Here is a 16,882-nt window from a genome sequence, read left to right as displayed (position 1 = left end):
GAAACAACCTAACCAGAATGCCCATCGCTGGTCCCTTCCAACTGTCCCTGCAGAACGCCAAAGGGTCTGAAAAGTCCTCCCCCCCAGATCCTGCATCTTTTGCCATCCTCGGCTGGCCATCTCTGCTCACCGTACTCGCAGTTGCGCCCGCCAAATCCTTCCGGGCAGAGGCATTCGTACTCATCCGGCTCCTTGTTGGCGCAGGTGCCCCCGTTCTGGCATGGACGGTGTGACCCACAATAATTCAGATCTGAGCAAGAAGGAGAAAGAGGGAAGGTGTTCAGGATCCGGTCCAAGGCTGCCCCCTTCTCTCTGGATCAAGCATCCAGGACGGGCACCTCTCTGGGTTACCAATCTCCCTGCCAGGAGTTTTGGCACAACCTTCTCCGAAGTTGGCCAAAAAATATTGACCGCTGTCACAGCTTCCCTTATTTCTTCTTTTTGAAAATAAATAAATTTAAAAAAAATCTCCAGGTGATTAATTGGGAAGCAATTACAGGTAATCCTCAACTTACGACCGCAATCGAGCCCAAAGGCTTCACTGCTAAGTGAAACATTTGCTCAGTGTGTCTTGCCCCATTTTACGAGCTTCCTTGCCGTGTTTGTTAAGTGAATCCCTGCAGTTGATAAGTGAGTGACACGGTGGCTAAGGGAATCTGGCTTCCCCCGTTGACTTGGCTTGTCAGAAGGTCGCCGAAGGGGATCATGTGATCCTGGGATGCTGCAACCGTCATAAATATGAGTCGGTTGCCAAGCCTCTGAATTCTGATCCCATGACCAGGGGGATGCTGAAACGGTCGTAAGTGTGAAAAACAGTCCTAAGTCGCTTTTTTCAGTGCCATTGTCACTTTGAACAGTCACTAAATGAACAGTCGTAAGTCGAGGACTGCCTTATTGGCTTCCATGGACAGTGGTGGGTGTCTTGAGGTGGTCCCCGGCTTACAACTATTCATTTAGCGGCCACTTAGTGTTACAGGCTGAAAAAAATCGACTTACAAGTCATTCTTCACACTGAAGCATCCCCAGGGTCACCTGATCAGAATTTGGGCCCTTGGCAACTGGCATGTACTTACGACGGTTGCAGCATCTTGGGGTCATGTGACCCCTATTTGAGAGACCTTCCCAGCTGACTTCCGACAAGCAAAGTCAACGGGGGAAGCCGGATTTGTTTAATGACCACACAATGCCCTTAACAACTGTCCTGATTTGTTTAACAACTGTCGCAAAAAAGGTGGTGCAATTCCCTTAATAACTGCCTTGCTTAGCAACGGGAATTCTCGTCCCAACTGCGCTCGTAAGTCAAGGACTGTCTGCATTTATTGATTGAATTAATAAATAAATAAAATAAATTCTTTGGTTCATTATTTCAGCCATCGGAACAATCATTCATGGGGAAACAAACAGGCATGCCAAGCTGGCGCCCTCTAGTTGTCAGGATGTGAACTTTCATCCTCCTTGATCAAGCGGGCCAGCTTGGGGGGGGGGGGTGTCACCTCTTGAGGGGAAGAGGAACGAAAATGAGTTGGGGGTCTTTTGCTCCTTCCAATGGTCATAAGTGTGAACAACCATCATAGGTGACTTTTTCAGTGCTGTTGTAACTTTGAACAGTCACTACACAAACTTTTGTAAGTTAAGGACCACCTGTAGAAAGAACGGGCAAGAATTTTTTGCTCTGAGCTGCCTCTCGGGAGAGGGTCTCTGCTGCCCCCTTTCTTCCGGTCTCAAAACAAGGACCCCCTGAGCAGGACCGAGGCGGGGCTCACCCTTGTCGCACAAAAGGCCACCCCAGTTGGTCTCGCAGTCGCACTTCCAGGGCAGGGTGCAGCTCCCGTGGACGCAGCCGGGAAAGAGAAGGCATCGGTCGCAGTGGGGGCCCGTCCAGCCGTAATGGCACCTGAGAGGGGAAGGGGGGTTATTGCAGGCCTTGAAATTGAGGAGGGGGAGCGGCTATCTCAGGCCTGCCCCAATCTGATCCCTTAGCACAGGGGTCCCCAACCCTCGGGCCGTGGACCGACACCAGTCCACGCCATACCAGAAACTGGTCCACGCAAACAAGCGAAGCCCCATCTGTGGGATGGAGGCAGCATGCGAAACCACTCCCCGCCCCCCTGGTCCACGAAAAGCCTCTCTCCACAGAACCGGTCCCTGGTGCCCAAAAGGTTTGGGGGGGTCTTTGTTTTAGGACCCTCACCCTCGACTCCATTGGGTTGAAGAGAAACGTTCTTTTAGTAAAGATGTTGGTTGCAGTAAAGTCAGGCTTGATCTGGATTTCTCGCACGCAAAAGGTACAGAAAGGTTTCCCCTTCATCCCCCCCCCTCCCCGGCTTCCCGGTGACCAGCCCGTCTTCAACCAATGCCGGGATGTTTGGGGTAATCGACATTCTTTCTCAGGGTTATTCTAACCCCCCCTCCCCTTCCTAGCCTTGGACGGCAGGCTGCCTGCGAGGCGCCAAGCTGGACCTGGCAGACCTGACAAGCTGCTTAGGCAGCAGTCGGATAAGAGGGGCTTGAGTCCAGGTGAAGAAAGTAGCATGAGAGAGTATCTCTAATGAGCTGCTTCCTAGTTCTCCCAGCCTCTAAGGTTTCCTGGTGGCTGGATTGCTGGGAGGCCAACGGGTCGGAACCATCCCCCACCTGCTTCCTTCTCACCTGCACTCGCCAGGTTCCTCGCAAAACCCGTGCGTTTTGTGGCACCCCTGGCGACAAACCGCTGCAAAAACACCGCAAGAAGAGGATTGCAATGTGAGGCGAGGCTCCGGACCGGGTCTTAAGCGGCTGCAAGGACACGACTGTCCCCTTCTTTGAGGGGGGGATACCAGAATGATCATTTAGGGCATAGTGGTTAGTAACCTGGCCTACCCCAAAGGGCTGGCAAAGAGGGAATAAAGGGGAGGAGATTTGGCCTACGGATTTGCACCCATGGGGAACGTCCTTGTTTTGGGTGTTTGAAAGAAAGACTGAAAAGACACAGGGAGGAGGTCACTCCACCCCACAGGACAATTCATTTTGCATCATTAGGTCTATGTGGAGAAGGTAGAGGGGCTGGTCTACCTGGCTACAGGTAAGATCGGGGTAAAGGAAGGAGGGCCGGGCCTCAGGTGCTCGCTTCTGTTTTTGAGGTGGAACATCAGGTTCCAGCATCTCAGGAATAGCAAGACTTGGGGACATCCCCCAGACGGGTTTCAAAAAAAAGTCAAGATGGCAGCTGGAAATATGTGATGAAAGACCCACCCCTTTTTAATGCACAGGTGACACAGAAATACAGGTGGAGTTTGGGGATGCCATTACACCCATCAATCCGATCTGTTTGTCTGCTTCCCACCCCGGAAAAATCTCTCTAAACTTTTGGCTTGACTTTTTTGAAACCCACCCACCCACCCAAGGCACCTCCTAGTGGGGGGAAACTGGGGCAGGACAAGCCCGCTGTGGGAGGAGCAGCAGGGCAATGGGGCAGCCTGCCCTTTTCTAGACCCTTCTTCCTCGCCCTGCCCCGCGCCAGCCCGCCAGCCCCGGACATACCCCGCTGGCACTTGTTTCCCGTCCAGCCGTCGAGACAGACCTTGTTCCCGGCCGCGTCACAGCTGTGGTGGCCGAAGAAGTCGTCACGGGGCCTGCAAAGCAGGTTGCACGAGGGCCCGTAGTAGTGCTCGTGGCAATGCACTCGCAGCCGGTACTCCAGCAGGGCACTGCGCCCAGGATGCCGCAAATCCTGCCAGCCTTCACCTGGGTTCACCATGCCCGAACGGGTCACCTGCTCGATCAGCTGCCCTGAGCCTGGCGAGGAAGGGGAGGAAGGGAAAGGTGGGTGCTCCCGTCCTCCCACATCTGGTGGGAGGCACAAAATGCAAAGACCCAGCAGCCCCAGGAGAGAAAAGCAGGAGACGGCTACGACATACAGTATAAGGACTGCAACAGCCACTCTGTGGGACCAAGAGGCAGATGACTGGCAGAACGCGTCCACCAACAGCAACTGGCAGTTGGGAGATGGGATGAAAAAAACCTTAATTGAACAACACATGGACAGACTTAACCATGGTTTCAAGTGGGAAACTGTGAGCATCCTAGATTTAAAAACTCTAGAGAATTCCTGGAAGGTTTGCATTCAGATAAATCAGCCATCAACAGGCACCTAGGGATAAGCAACATTTGATCAAAAAAGAAACAAAAAGGCAAAAAGAGTGTAACACCTCCTCGCCAACAATCACCACCCAGTCAAGCAGAGGTTAGCACCGAGATTAACCGTAATCCAACAATCGATAAGTAAACAATACCCCAATCAAGGAATGATCAACTCGGACAAACAAGCTATCAGTCAACAACAGCCTAATCAAGCAACCGCCAAGAAAATTCTCACCAACACTGACAAGGCAAGCCATTTCTATATAAACAGAGAGGAAAGCCTTCTGGAACTGATGACGTTACATAGTTGGGTCATGAAACGTCTGCAAAACTGCCATACGCAGAGAGCACAAGGACCCCAAAGAACAACTTCTCCTCTCCGCAAAGCCCACTCCCCACTTCCTGTTACCTATTTGGGTTATGAATCGTCTGTAAAAGCACCATGCTCAGAAAGCACCAAGGACCACCCAGGTACAAAACTGACATATTTAATCCAATTCAAAAAGTTCATCAACGGTCCGATATTTGGAACTTGGCTATCATCTATGTGGACAGCAGCAAGAGTTTTTTATATGTGCAAAAATGGGAAGAGCCGTCCACTCCCACGGTGGAGGAATAGATGGAAAAAGTGATGGTGGGGAGGGCAAAGTTAATTGTTTAATTAAAGAGAAGGACTTGTCTAGTTTTGTTTCCATTTGGAAATCGCTTCTGGACTTTACGCTTGAAACAGAAAACAAAGTTAAAGTTTGATTTTAGGTTTTGGAGGACTAGATTAACTTGGTTGTTATAGAAATGGCTCGTATCTACTAGAAACGCACAGCAAAAAGCTGGGGTTGGATCTGTATTTTGTATTTTACTGCGCTGAACAGAGTCAAAAATTGCTGCATTTTTTCTCTGCTTCTTCTTATCTTGCACCCCTTTTCATCTGCATTATAAACTCTACTTTAAAACAAACCCAACCATTATCAACAGTCCCAAGCATTTTCTTCATCCTTGAGTGCCTTGGACAGAGCTGGAAAGGAGCATAAGTTACTAGCCCACAGCGAGGCTGGCCCACTGCCTGCCACTGCAACAGGGGTGAAAAATTAAACTCATTTACCCTCCCACCCAATTCCCCTGCAGGTGCCACTGCCGCCCCCCCCCCCGGAAATCCACAAACGAGCCCTCTCTTCCTGCTTATTCCGGCCAAGTGCTACTTAGAGGTAGACTGCCTTTTCTCCATGGAAGTTCCAGTTTTTACAGGCCAGAGGCTAGTGACTAGTTCAAGGCTCGGTGATCAGGAATGTAGCCGAAAGGAGAATCAAAAGCCCAGAGATAGGGCATTATTTTATTTCAATCTTTCCTACATAGTTAACAACTGGCTTAGCCACTTCTCAATATATATATATATATAAAAAGCACGCTGAACGGCTATCCAAATGGCTCCAGGTGCAAATTTTGCCACCTGCTCTGCTCTTTCGCCTCGATCCCGGCACCCAGGGGAGGCACGTACAGGTTCAAGAAACGCAACACAAAATCCAGGTGTGTCTGAACGTCCCATCCCTTTCTACCTTGCACCCACCACCTGTATGCAGCAAGGGAGAAAAAGGACGCCTTACCTGGGCTGGTGACATCACTGGCATTGGCAGCGTCCCAGGCCTCCAGAACCAGCGAGTACGAGCGCTAGAAGGGACAAGGCAGAAGCTCACCAAAGCGTTCCCAGCCTGAACCTCTGGAAACATATTTTTAGCCACACACACTTCACTCTCCGAGCTGTGCTCAGTTTTATGCAAACCTACTGAATGAGAATGAAATCCTTTTTTACCATATCGAAGCCGTACCTCCGCTGAGCTGCATTGAGATGCAGAAAAACTAATTTAGTAATAATTATGCATAAAAGTAGAGTGATTGTGGCAAAAGATAAGCAAAGATAAGCAAAGAGAGTGATAGATGTTAATAATAATAATAATAATAATAATAATAATAATAATAATAATAATAATAATATAAAGTTGGAAGGGACCTTGGAGGTCATCTAGTCCAACCCCCTGCTCAGGCAGGAAACATGCCTTGGTGTAATCCCAAAATATCTGGAAGCACCACCTAAGGGCACAGTCAGCTGGGTCTGTTAAGGTTCTTCAAAGCCCTCCCCCCCCAAAAAAAAAGCCATAGGCCACTGTTTCCCAACCTTGGCAACTTTAAGTTAGATGGACTTCAATTCCCAGAATTCCCCAGCCAGCCAGGGAATTCTGGGAGTTGAAGTCCCCACATCTTAAAAGTTGCCAAGGTTGAAAAACACTACCAGAGACCCTCATCCACAGCCAAAGGGAGGGAAGATGGGTAAGTGGTATAAGTTCAGCCTACATGGCATCTTTCAGATGCCTACAACTACAAAACCCATCCCTGCTAAAGGCTAAACTGGATAAGGATGGGAGGATGCTGAGCATCAAAATTGGAAACCACGGAAAGTAAGAGGATGGCCAATGAATTCATTTCACGCAACCTGCAGCTCTGGAGGCATCTTTTCAACCCTCCAAACCCCGATTCTCTGCTTGTTTGCTCCATTCATCCAGTTATCCAGGCTTTGTGCAACTCTCCGAACCACAAGCTAAGCACGTCGGTTGTGTGGGCCCAACCCCACCGAGCCAACCAAACTTTTCTTAGCACGTGTCCGGTGTTGCTCTGTTTTCCTATTGGTTGAGACGATGCTCCAAAAAAAGCAAGGTCTCGCTGCGGTAAGAATTTCCCACAATGCCCCAGCGCATTGTGGGACATCAAATGGATGGGCAGCCGTCTTGGGCTGCTCAGAACCTACCAAGGTCCAGTTCGGCAGTTTGAGATGTCAAATGACACTTGGCTTATCTCCAGATATCTTTTATTTATTCATTAAATTTATTTATTAAATTTATACACCAGCTATCTCATTCTCCCATGGATCTGAGCAGCATCAACGGGAGGGTGCGGATTGCAGAGGAAGGTACATTCACCCAAAACAGGGGTCTTGAGTGTCTCTCGAACAGCCGCTGCCCTTGGCTGATATTCCCTTGGGGAGAGGGGAAAGCATTTCAGAACAGAGGTCATCCAGGTCAGAGGTCATCCAGGCTCAATGACCTTTCCCAGGACCTGCGGCCAGAAACCAAGTAGCTGTTGTTCAGTTTGCAAAGCAGCCTCCCAGAACTGAAGCAGCTCTGCTTTGTAAGAAAACTCACGTCTCCAAACCCTGAGTGGTCCTTCAGATGTGAATTAGTGGGTTTAACACAGGTAAGTTGTTTAAAAAATATTTTTTAAAATGCTTTGTCTTCTCCTACTGACATCTTCAAGTGGGCAGAAACGCAATCAGAATAGAGCTGGGAGGGAACTTAGAGATCTTGTAGTCCAACCCCCTGTTCAAGCAGGAGATACTATACCATTTCTGACAAATGTCTGTCCAGCCTCTTCTTAAAAACCTCCAGTGATGGAGCGCCCACAACTTCTGGAGGCAGGCTGTTCCACTGGTTAATTGTCCTCACTGTCAGGAAGTTTCTCCTTAATTCCAGGTTGCTTCTCTCCTTGATTAGTTTCCATCTGTTGCTTCTTGTCCTGCCTTTCAGGGGCTTTGGAGAATAACGTGACCCCTCTCTTCTTGGTGGCAGCCCCTCAAATACTGGAATACTGCTATCACGTCACCCAAGTCCTTCTCTTCTCTCTCCCCTCTGTTGTTTATCTCCCCCCGCCCCATATCTAGCACTGCACAAAACGGATTTAAGCACATTACTCCAATTTGGTGGGCGGTTCAGATCTGCAATCCGGCATTTTCAGAATCTGAACGGGAAACTCTGTGCAAATCGGCAAGAAATCCGGAGTTAACCTCTGTGCAAAAAAGCAGGCTGCCAAGTGCAGAGCCTGCTTTGGATCTAGGATGAAGAGATGGAAGGAGGATGGAAATGAGGTTTAAATGGGGTCTTCCTGCAGAGTGAGACCCAGATGCTCTGGCAGAGAAGAGGGGGGGGCGGCGTTGTGAGGTGTGTGTGCGGGAACTGGGGTGTATTGTGTCATCTTTTTCCCCCTGGGCAAACCAGAACAGATTTTGAATATTGCTCTAGTGATAAATTGGATGAAGCTGTCTCTGCACAAAGCGGCTGCAATATTAATTTCTTCTCCATTGCTTTTCCCAATCTGCGCATCTTTTTCTAGGTCAGGGTCAGGCAACCTCGGCTCTTTTATGACTCGTGGACTTCAACTCCACGAGTCATAAAAAGAGTTGAAATCCACGAGTCATAAAAGAGCCGAGGTTGCCTTCCCCTGTAATCTAGGTTCTAATCCAGGATTTCTCAATCTCAGCAATGTTGGGGGTTTGGGGGATGCAGCTTTACAGGTAATTCCCAACTAACGAAATGAAATGAACCTTTATTGTCAAAGTACGACTATGTGTACGTTGAGATTAGCTGAGCCTCCCTTTGTGCTCCCACCCCCCCCCAACGACCACAGTTAGAACCAGAACTGCCACTGCTAACCCAGACGGTTGTTAAATGAGTCACACCTTCTTCTGGGTTTTGCAGAGATGCCTTCCTCGACTTGCAAATGTTCGTCTAGCGAGCAATGTCACGACGTCACTGAAAAATGTGATTTATGAACAGACCCTCGCCCAGATTCGCCTAATGGCCGTGTTACCAACTAAACACCCACAGCAAGGAAAGTCTTAAAAGTGGAGCAAAACTCACTTCACAACTGTCTTGCTTAGCAACGGAAAGCCTGGGCTCTGCTGTGGTCGTAAACCAAGGACTACCTGTAATCTTGGCAGGTTTATAGTCCTGGGAGCTGCAAGACCCAGAGTTGTGAGAATCTTATAGTTAACTCTCCTGCAGCCCCCGCCCCCCCAAAAAAGGAGGACAAAAAGAAGAAAAGAAAAGCATTTTACCGGCCAGGCAAAGTCGAAAGGGATCACCATCGTCCCAGCCCGGTCCGAGGGCTTCTGGAGAAGGGCTGAGAAGAGGTTGCCCCCCAAAACAGGGGTGGTGGCAGCCCCCAGCACGCACGGTCCCCCTGGGTGTGCCCGCAGCTGGTACTCCTTGAGGCAGACCCGGAAGAAGGTGTGGCAAGGCTCGGCCACGGGGCACGGCGGCTCCTGCCCACCCCGGCAGCATCGTCCGTCCGCCAGGACCCCCTTCTCGTTCCGGGCCAAGCGGACCTGCAGTTCAAAGACGCCCATGGCCTCCGAGACCTGAAAGGGGCAGAGACAGATATGAGCTGTGGAGCGATGTGAGTCTGCGAGAGAAGAAAGAAGAAAGAAGAAGAGGAGCAATAGATAGAAGGGAATCTCCATCTCTAACCTGGCGCCCCTTGTCCCCCCCCCAAACTCAGCCCCGGCATGCTCATAATGGTGGGGTGCCCCCTTCTTTTTAGGAAAGAGGCACGGCTCACTTCCGCCTCACCACCACGGTGGGGAATGCGTTCTAGTTATGAAATGGATTTATTTATTAATGAAATGTATTTACGTATTGAGCTGATGGATTAAATTTATTTAATAAATTTATAGGCGCCCATCTCACGATCAAGTGCCTTACAACGTCATCAGTAGGAGGGTAAAACAATTGGAAGGTTAAAAGCAATAAAACAGTTAGGCAGGAAACCATTAGAATATTGAAGTCAGCTGAAGCCTTCCAGTGGCTTCTTGCCCAGAGTTTATTGATTAAATGATTGACTGCTGAAGTTCTTATGCTGCTCCCTTCCAAGCTGACTCAGAACAACATGTAAGAAAAAAAATACTTAAAAACAAACACAGTAAAAAGCCCATTTCTCCTTAAGAGTCCCTCTGAATGGCTAGCCTCCACTGTCAGAGTAACAGTAGAAACAGTGCCCCTGAACATGGGCAGAGTGCTTTGTCCCACCCTTAGCCACCAGTGTATAATGAGTGTTGTGAGTTTTCTGAGCACAGAGGTCCTTAGAGCAGGGGTCTTCAAACTTGGCCCTTTTATGACTTGTGGACTTCAACTCCCAGAATTCCTCAGCCAGCGTGCCTGGCTGAGGAATTCTGGGAGTTGAAGTCCACAAGTCATAAAAGGGCCAAGTTTGAAGACCCCTGCCTTAGAGAGCCTTCTAGCCAAGTTTGTCCTCATACAAAGCTTTTCCTCTCATTTTAATACTCTTTGACATTTCCAGGTGCAAATTCCACGGCAGCTTCAATTTACTGGCCTCATCCCTGGCAAGCAAACATAATCTCTTTGTACATGCTCAGAGGAATCAAGAGAGATGAAAGAAAGGGAAGACTGAGGCTCAGATCCTCATGGAATGTTTACTCTCAAAGCCTTTCACACTAGGATTCATGGTTTGTACTTGGTTGCTGGCAGGAAATGCACTCTCGGTATGTTCAGAGGGATCCTTGATGCTGTGTGTCACTCTGTGGGAGGGAGGGAGGGAGGGAGGGAGGGAGGGAGGGGAGGCAGGAAGGAAAGAAAAGAGACAGACAGACAGAAAGAAAGAAAGAAAGAAAAAAGGAGGGTGGGAGGAAGGGAGGAGAAGAGAGGGAGGGAGGGAGGAGAAGGGAACAAGGAGAAGAAGGAACAAGGAAAATGGAAAACAGAAGGAGAAAGTGAATGATAGAGAAGAAGAGAGAAGGGAATTAAAGAGAAAAGAAAAGAAAAAAACACGCAAGGAACTGCTGGCTGGGGAATTCTGGGCGTTGAAGTCCACAGGTCTTAGAGTGGTCTAGCTTGGACACCCCTACTTTAAACCCCACTTTTCAAGGGCCCGGTGGCACCTTGTCTCCCGAGTGGGGTGGCTCCTCACCCCCCCCACATCTGGAAAGACAGCTGTTCCTGGGTGGGGCATATCAGCTGCCAAAGGGCCCCCCCCCTGCCGCTCGCTGGCTTGCCTGCCTGCACTGAGAAACTAAGCCACACCTTGCTTGTCCCCCCAGGGAGAAAGACGGGGAGGTCTCTGGAGTTTCACTAGAGCTGCTTTGGTGGAGGTGGGGAGGAAACGGGGGGGGGGGGCGCTGGGAAAAAGACCCCCACTCTCTGCAGCCTGCAAGGCAGGAGGGGCCGCATCCCAGCCGCATGTCCGCACCAGGTTCCCAAGAGGGTCCTCTAAAAGTTTAGGGTTGATGGGGGGGCGTAGCGGAAGAGTTTGGGGGGCCAGCAATGGCTTTGTACTGAAAGAGCGGCAAGATCTGAATAAAATGAAATAAAAAACGGAAGCTTTCCGGCGCCAGAGCAAAGAAAACCCGGGCAGCTCCCAGGCTGCCCGCCAGGGCGACCCCGAGCTAAGCGGCCGCATTCACACATAACGCGGGTCCCGGATTTAATCCCAAATCCCCACGTCCAAGGGGATTTCCTATCGCTTTATGGGAAAGTCCGAACTCACCGAACTCCGGACCGGCTTCCCGCAAACTGTTAGCCCTCTTTTAGCCTAGCCTCCCCCACCCCCAAACAAACCGGGTCTCCAGAGGGTCTTCCTCTGCCCCGGGACTTCTGAGAAGCTACGTGGGGAGGGGTCGGCGAGAGGAGAAAGGAAATCTTCCGCCTCACAACTCCGACTTTTTCTTTTGCGGAGGGGGAGTAAACGAGTAGCAGTTCAACTCGCGCGTAAACGGAGCCAGAAACCGCACCGAGCGAAGCTTCTGCCGGGAAGCTCTCCGGGTCTGCAAAGCGTCGCCCCCGGGCGCCCCAGCCGCGCCGCGCATCTCCCGGCTGCAGAGACGCAGCACATTCGGGGTGCGCTGCCTGGGCCCGGCGGGCCGTGGACCATGGGGCCGGGAGTCCTCCCCAAGCCAGCCCGGACGGCACCGACGGACGCAGGATCGCTCACCTGGAGCCGCACCTGGAGCAGCAGAAGCAGCAGTCCGGCCGAGCGCAGCCTCATGGTGGCGGCGGGGCGAGCCCTCCTGCCCGGGGCCGGCGAGGCAGCCCTCCTGGGCCGCCCGATCGCGGGGCATAAAGCGGCAGCGGCGGCGGCGGCTCGACGGGACGGGCGCTGCGGCTCTGCCAGGCTGCCAGCCGCGGGAGGCGGGGCCGGTGCCCCCCCAGCCTCGCCCGGCCCGCCCCGCCCCGCCCCGCCCGGGGCACGTGCGGGGGCCGCCGGCCTCTCCCTGCTTGGCAGGCTTCTGGGGACGGGGGTGGCGGGGGTGGGACGACAACGCCCATCGTCCCCCGCCGGCGGACCGGGGCTGGGGGGGGGCGGGCGGTGCTCGGAGGGGGGCTGCGTCCATCCCGGGAGGGCAGGGGTCGGGCTCGGCTCTGCTGGGTGCCCGAGGAAGCCCGGCAGAGCCCCCCACCCCCCTACTTTTGGGGGACCCGCTCCCTTCCGCTCCAGGCAGTCAAAGAAACACCTGGCGGCTTCAACGAGGGGTAGTCCTCAACCTACGACCGCAATGGAGCCCAATGTCTCTCTTGCTGGGGGAGAAATTTGTTAAGGGAGCTTTGCCCCATTGTACGACCTTCCTCCCCACATTCGTGAAGTGAATCACTGAAGTGCTCAGTTAGCAAGCCAGTTGTTAAGTGAATCTGGCTTCCCCCTTGACTTTGCTTGTCAGAAGGCTGCAAAAGGGGGACCACAGGACTGTCATAAATATGAATCAGTGGCCAAGGGTCTGAATTTTGATCACGTGACCACAGAGATGCTGCAACGGTTGTAAGTGTGAAAAATGGCAATAACTTCCTTTTGTTGTAAAGGAGAACCATTTGTTGACTGTAACGATCAATAAACAAAAGGCTGCAGAGGACTACATGTGGCCCACCGTGACTCTTTATCAGGGTGGACTACATGTCCTTGGAGGTCCCCTCTCGCCCTAACTTCAAAACCTGACCAAATCCTTCAAACAGCCCCCGCTTTTGAATAGCTTCTCAGTTCCACAGCCTTTAGCATCTCTCTGAGGTTATTGCTTGACTTACCACAACTGGGAGTGGAATTTTGGTCGCTAAGCAATGCGGTTGTTAAGTGAATCATCTGGTGACCAGACCTGATTTCTGCAGGCACTTTGACCACAGCTGTTAAGTGAGTCACACAGTCCTTAAGCGAATCCAGCTTCTGCACTTGACTTTGCTTGTTGGAAATCTGGCTGGGAAGGATGCATATCACAATTGCGCAACCGCAAGGAGCTGCAGCGATCGTGAATGCAAGCTGGTTGGCAAGTGCCTGAATTGCAATCCCATGACTGGAGGAGCGGTGCGACGGTCATGACTTCGAGGACAGGTCACAAGTCACTTTTTTCAAGGCTTCACAACTTCAAACCATCATTAAATGTTTGACAGACGAGGACTGCCTGACTTTTTTTTAAAGAAGCCCCTTTAATGTGTCCAAGTCCAGGAGTCCCCAACCCCCAGTTTGTGGACCGGTACCGGGCCCACAGCATGCCAGCAACCGGTCCGCACCAAAACCAAGCCCCCTCCGGTCTTTGGAAAAACCTCTCTCCACAGAACCGGTCCCTGGTGCCCAAAAGGGGGGGGGGCTCCTGTCCTAAACTATTCTCAAAGCCCCGTCCATCAACTGAAAACTTTTTTGTGGCAAAAAAAGGGCAAAGTGTGATGGTTCAATTATCTTTGGAAATTTGGAGCACATTCTCCCGAAAAGAGCTCTTGGAGAAAATTATCACCAGCATCCTCCATTTCCTTTCCTTTCCTCCAAACTTGGAAATCAGAAAATAAAATAAAATAAAGGAAATTCTAGATACACGTTGTAGTTGGGAGATGCCTGGTCCCTTGGCAGTGGAGGGAAAAAGTGAGTCCATTATCATCTTACAAAGAGAGAGAAGTTCAACCCAAGGAGGCCAAGGGCTCCCCTCCCTAAAGACACCCCCCACCCCTGATCAGCCCTTCTCTGTTGGTTTAAGGCCCACCAGAAAGCCTGGCCTGCAGCAGCCCTCATAAAGTCCCTTTGTTAGGGTGGATAAAGGAGGCGGGTGGGCTTCAATGAGGCTTTGGCTAGGAAGAGAGTCCCCCCTCCTGCCAAAACAAAGAGGAGGGTTTTTTTAAGCCCCCCACCCCACCCTCTTGAGATGGAATTAACTCTTAGCTGGCTGGGAATCCCAATCAGCCAGAAAACGGCAGGCAGGCATGCAGGAAAAACTCAACTTTCTCCTCCTCAAAACTCCCTGCTCCGAACGGAGGAAGGGAGAAGTGCCCCGTAGCGTGGGAGGGTTTTCCAAGTGAAAATTGTTGTGGGGAGGGGAGGGGGGGAAAGGGTTGGCATGTCCCTGAGAAAAAAATCTGGGCTGGGAAACCAGTTCCACCAGAGATGCGTCTCCAGGCAGATGATGCTCGAGTGAGATTTCTGGAATAGGAGGAGGAGGAGGAGAGGACCACGAAAGAATTCCCATCCACACCTGCCCAAAAGGAAAAGGGGAACCAAAAGGAGCAGAAATCGACCCCATTGGGGGCTTGGTGGGAGCCCCCTTCCCTGCCAAGGGGGCTCAAGATTGCTGCCCTGCTCTTTTGGCAAACCCCCCAGCCCCCCCCCCGCATCCCATTCCAGCGGCTCAGGAATAAACAAGGCTCCAGCCTGCAGCCAAATGATGCTGCGGATCCGAGCAAAAACATTGTGGGAATCTTGTCTGGGCAAGTCAATCTGTTTCCTCCCCCCCCCCCAAAAAAAGTTTAATCTAGTTTTCACTCCGATATAAGCCTGTTTTTTCATGTCCCCTTTTGTTGTGGTGCAAACACTTCCTTCCTCTAGGGAGGCATCCTTCTGGGTTGCCCCCTCCCCTGAAAAGAGTAGGGGGGAGCACCAAATATTTGCCTGTAGAGGTAGTCCTCGTCTTATGACAACTGAGCCCAAACTTTTTGTTGTTGTTAGGTGAGTTTTCCCCCATTTTACGACCTCCCTTGCCACAGTTGTTAAGTGAATCACTGCAGTTGCTAAGTTAGTAACTTGGTTGTTAAGTGAATTTGGCTTGTCAGAAGGTCACAAAAGGGGATCGCGTGACCTTGGCACACAGCAACGGTCTTAAGTATGGACCATCTCATGATCAGAATGCTGCAAAGGTTGTAACTTGAGAAAAACGGTCATAAGTCACTTTTTTCAGTGCTGTTGTAACTTTCAACCAGTCCCTAAGTGGACTGCTGCTAAGTTGAGGACTAACTGTATCTTCCAGTTTTCTCTTTCTTGAAATGTTCCCCCCCCCTTTTGATTCAAATTAGTACTCTTTAGATACCCTCAAAGTCTTGGGTAAACTACACTGAATTTCATTGCAGGTTTTGTCCCCCCCCCTTTTATACAGCCACTCCTGGTTTAGTGATGGCCTCATTTAGTGACCACTGACAGCTGCAACAGTGGTGAAAAAATAACTTTGTGACCAATCCGTGCATTTAGACCCTTTCAGGGTCTGTAGAGTGAAGGAAAGCTGAAGTTGGATCGTAAGCTCAGTCACGTTGCCCCTCCCTATTGCTTTGCTTAACGACGGAGTTCCTGGTCCCCATTATGGTCAGTAAATGAGGACTGAGGTGGCAGTGCATCAAAGGGGCTATTTTTGGGTTGGGTAAGGTAGCAAGTTTTTTTTTCGCCAGAAGGCGGCAGTGTTTCCATCAGCTTTTTCCACTCCCATTGGCAGCTCTGGTGCTCCGCCCAGAACTCTCCACCAATCAACATTTTGGCAGACTCCACTAAGAATTCTGGGAATTGCAGTTCAACCTGTATGCCAGGTACATAGAAATCCGATTATAGGACCTAGCTTAGAAATAAGCAATGACCTAAGACTGGAGTCACACAGAACCCCAAGCCACAGCATTCTGGGAGTTGAAGTCCACCCATCTTCAAGCAGCCGAGCGGATTGAATCTTTTGGAAGAGAAAGAGAGTTTGATACCAAGCTGGTCAATCTTTCAATAGTTATTTTATTTTAACATCTCTGGTTTAATTACAGACAGTAAAATAGCTCAGTAGGTAGGAGGGCGAGTGGCAAAGAAATCCTGCATGTTTATAAAAACCCTCCAGAGTCAGCATGGGGGGGAAAAAATACAACACCAAAGTGCTTGTCATCTATTTGCTTCTCTTCTCAGCCACAAAAAAAATAAAATAAGCCGAAAGGACTACAACTCCCAAGGCAAGAGTGAGCAGGGGTAGGGTGGGGGTGGGGGTCTGTCCCCATTCCCAGTTCTGTGATTTCCCCCAAGGCCCCCTCTTTTGTCACAGGCTTCGGAGGAAGAGAACTTGGAGGGAGGGAGGAAGGAACGAAGGAAGGAAGGAACTGTAAACCAGGAGGAAGGACTCCATAAACAGGAAGGAAGGAAGGAAGGAAGGAAGGAAGGAAGGAAGGAAGGAAGGACTCTAAATGGGAGGGAGGGAGGAAGGAAGGAAGGGACACCATCTACCCCAGGGGTCTTCAAACTTGGCCCTTCTATGACTTGTGGACTTCAACTCCCAGAATTCCTCAGCCAGGCACGCTGGCTGAGGAATTCTGGGATTTGAAGTCCATAAGTCATAAAAGGGCCAAGTTTGAAGACCCCTGATGTACCCGGTGAGCAGATGGCTTTGTCTCCACTACCGCCCCAGGGCAAAGAAAGGGATGTGTGTCTCTGTGTGTCCCTGTTGTTTGTTTTGAATGTGTGTATTTTCTTTCTCTCTCCAAAGAAACAAAAGTCGTCAAGATTTCCAAGCTGCAAAAACCGGGAATCGCAGAAGCTCCACCATCCCGAGACACCAAATGTCCCAGACTCCCATCGCTCCAGACCATCCCTGAGAGGGGGCCAAAGAGAGTCCTCTAGCATTTGGGGACCCCGGCCAGGCTACGTGGGGTGACCCTGGATCCATCAGGATAGCTAAGAAGGAGGGGTCTCTCTTCAGGAGAGAGGAGGGGTCTCCGGAAATCAGGGGGCC

This window comes from Vipera ursinii (assembly GCF_947247035.1).
Source record: "Vipera ursinii genome assembly, chromosome: 9".
NCBI classification, from domain to species: domain Eukaryota; kingdom Metazoa; phylum Chordata; class Lepidosauria; order Squamata; family Viperidae; genus Vipera; species Vipera ursinii.
The sequence above is the reverse complement of the archived record's forward strand: the minus strand, read 5'-3'. Positions refer to the sequence as shown.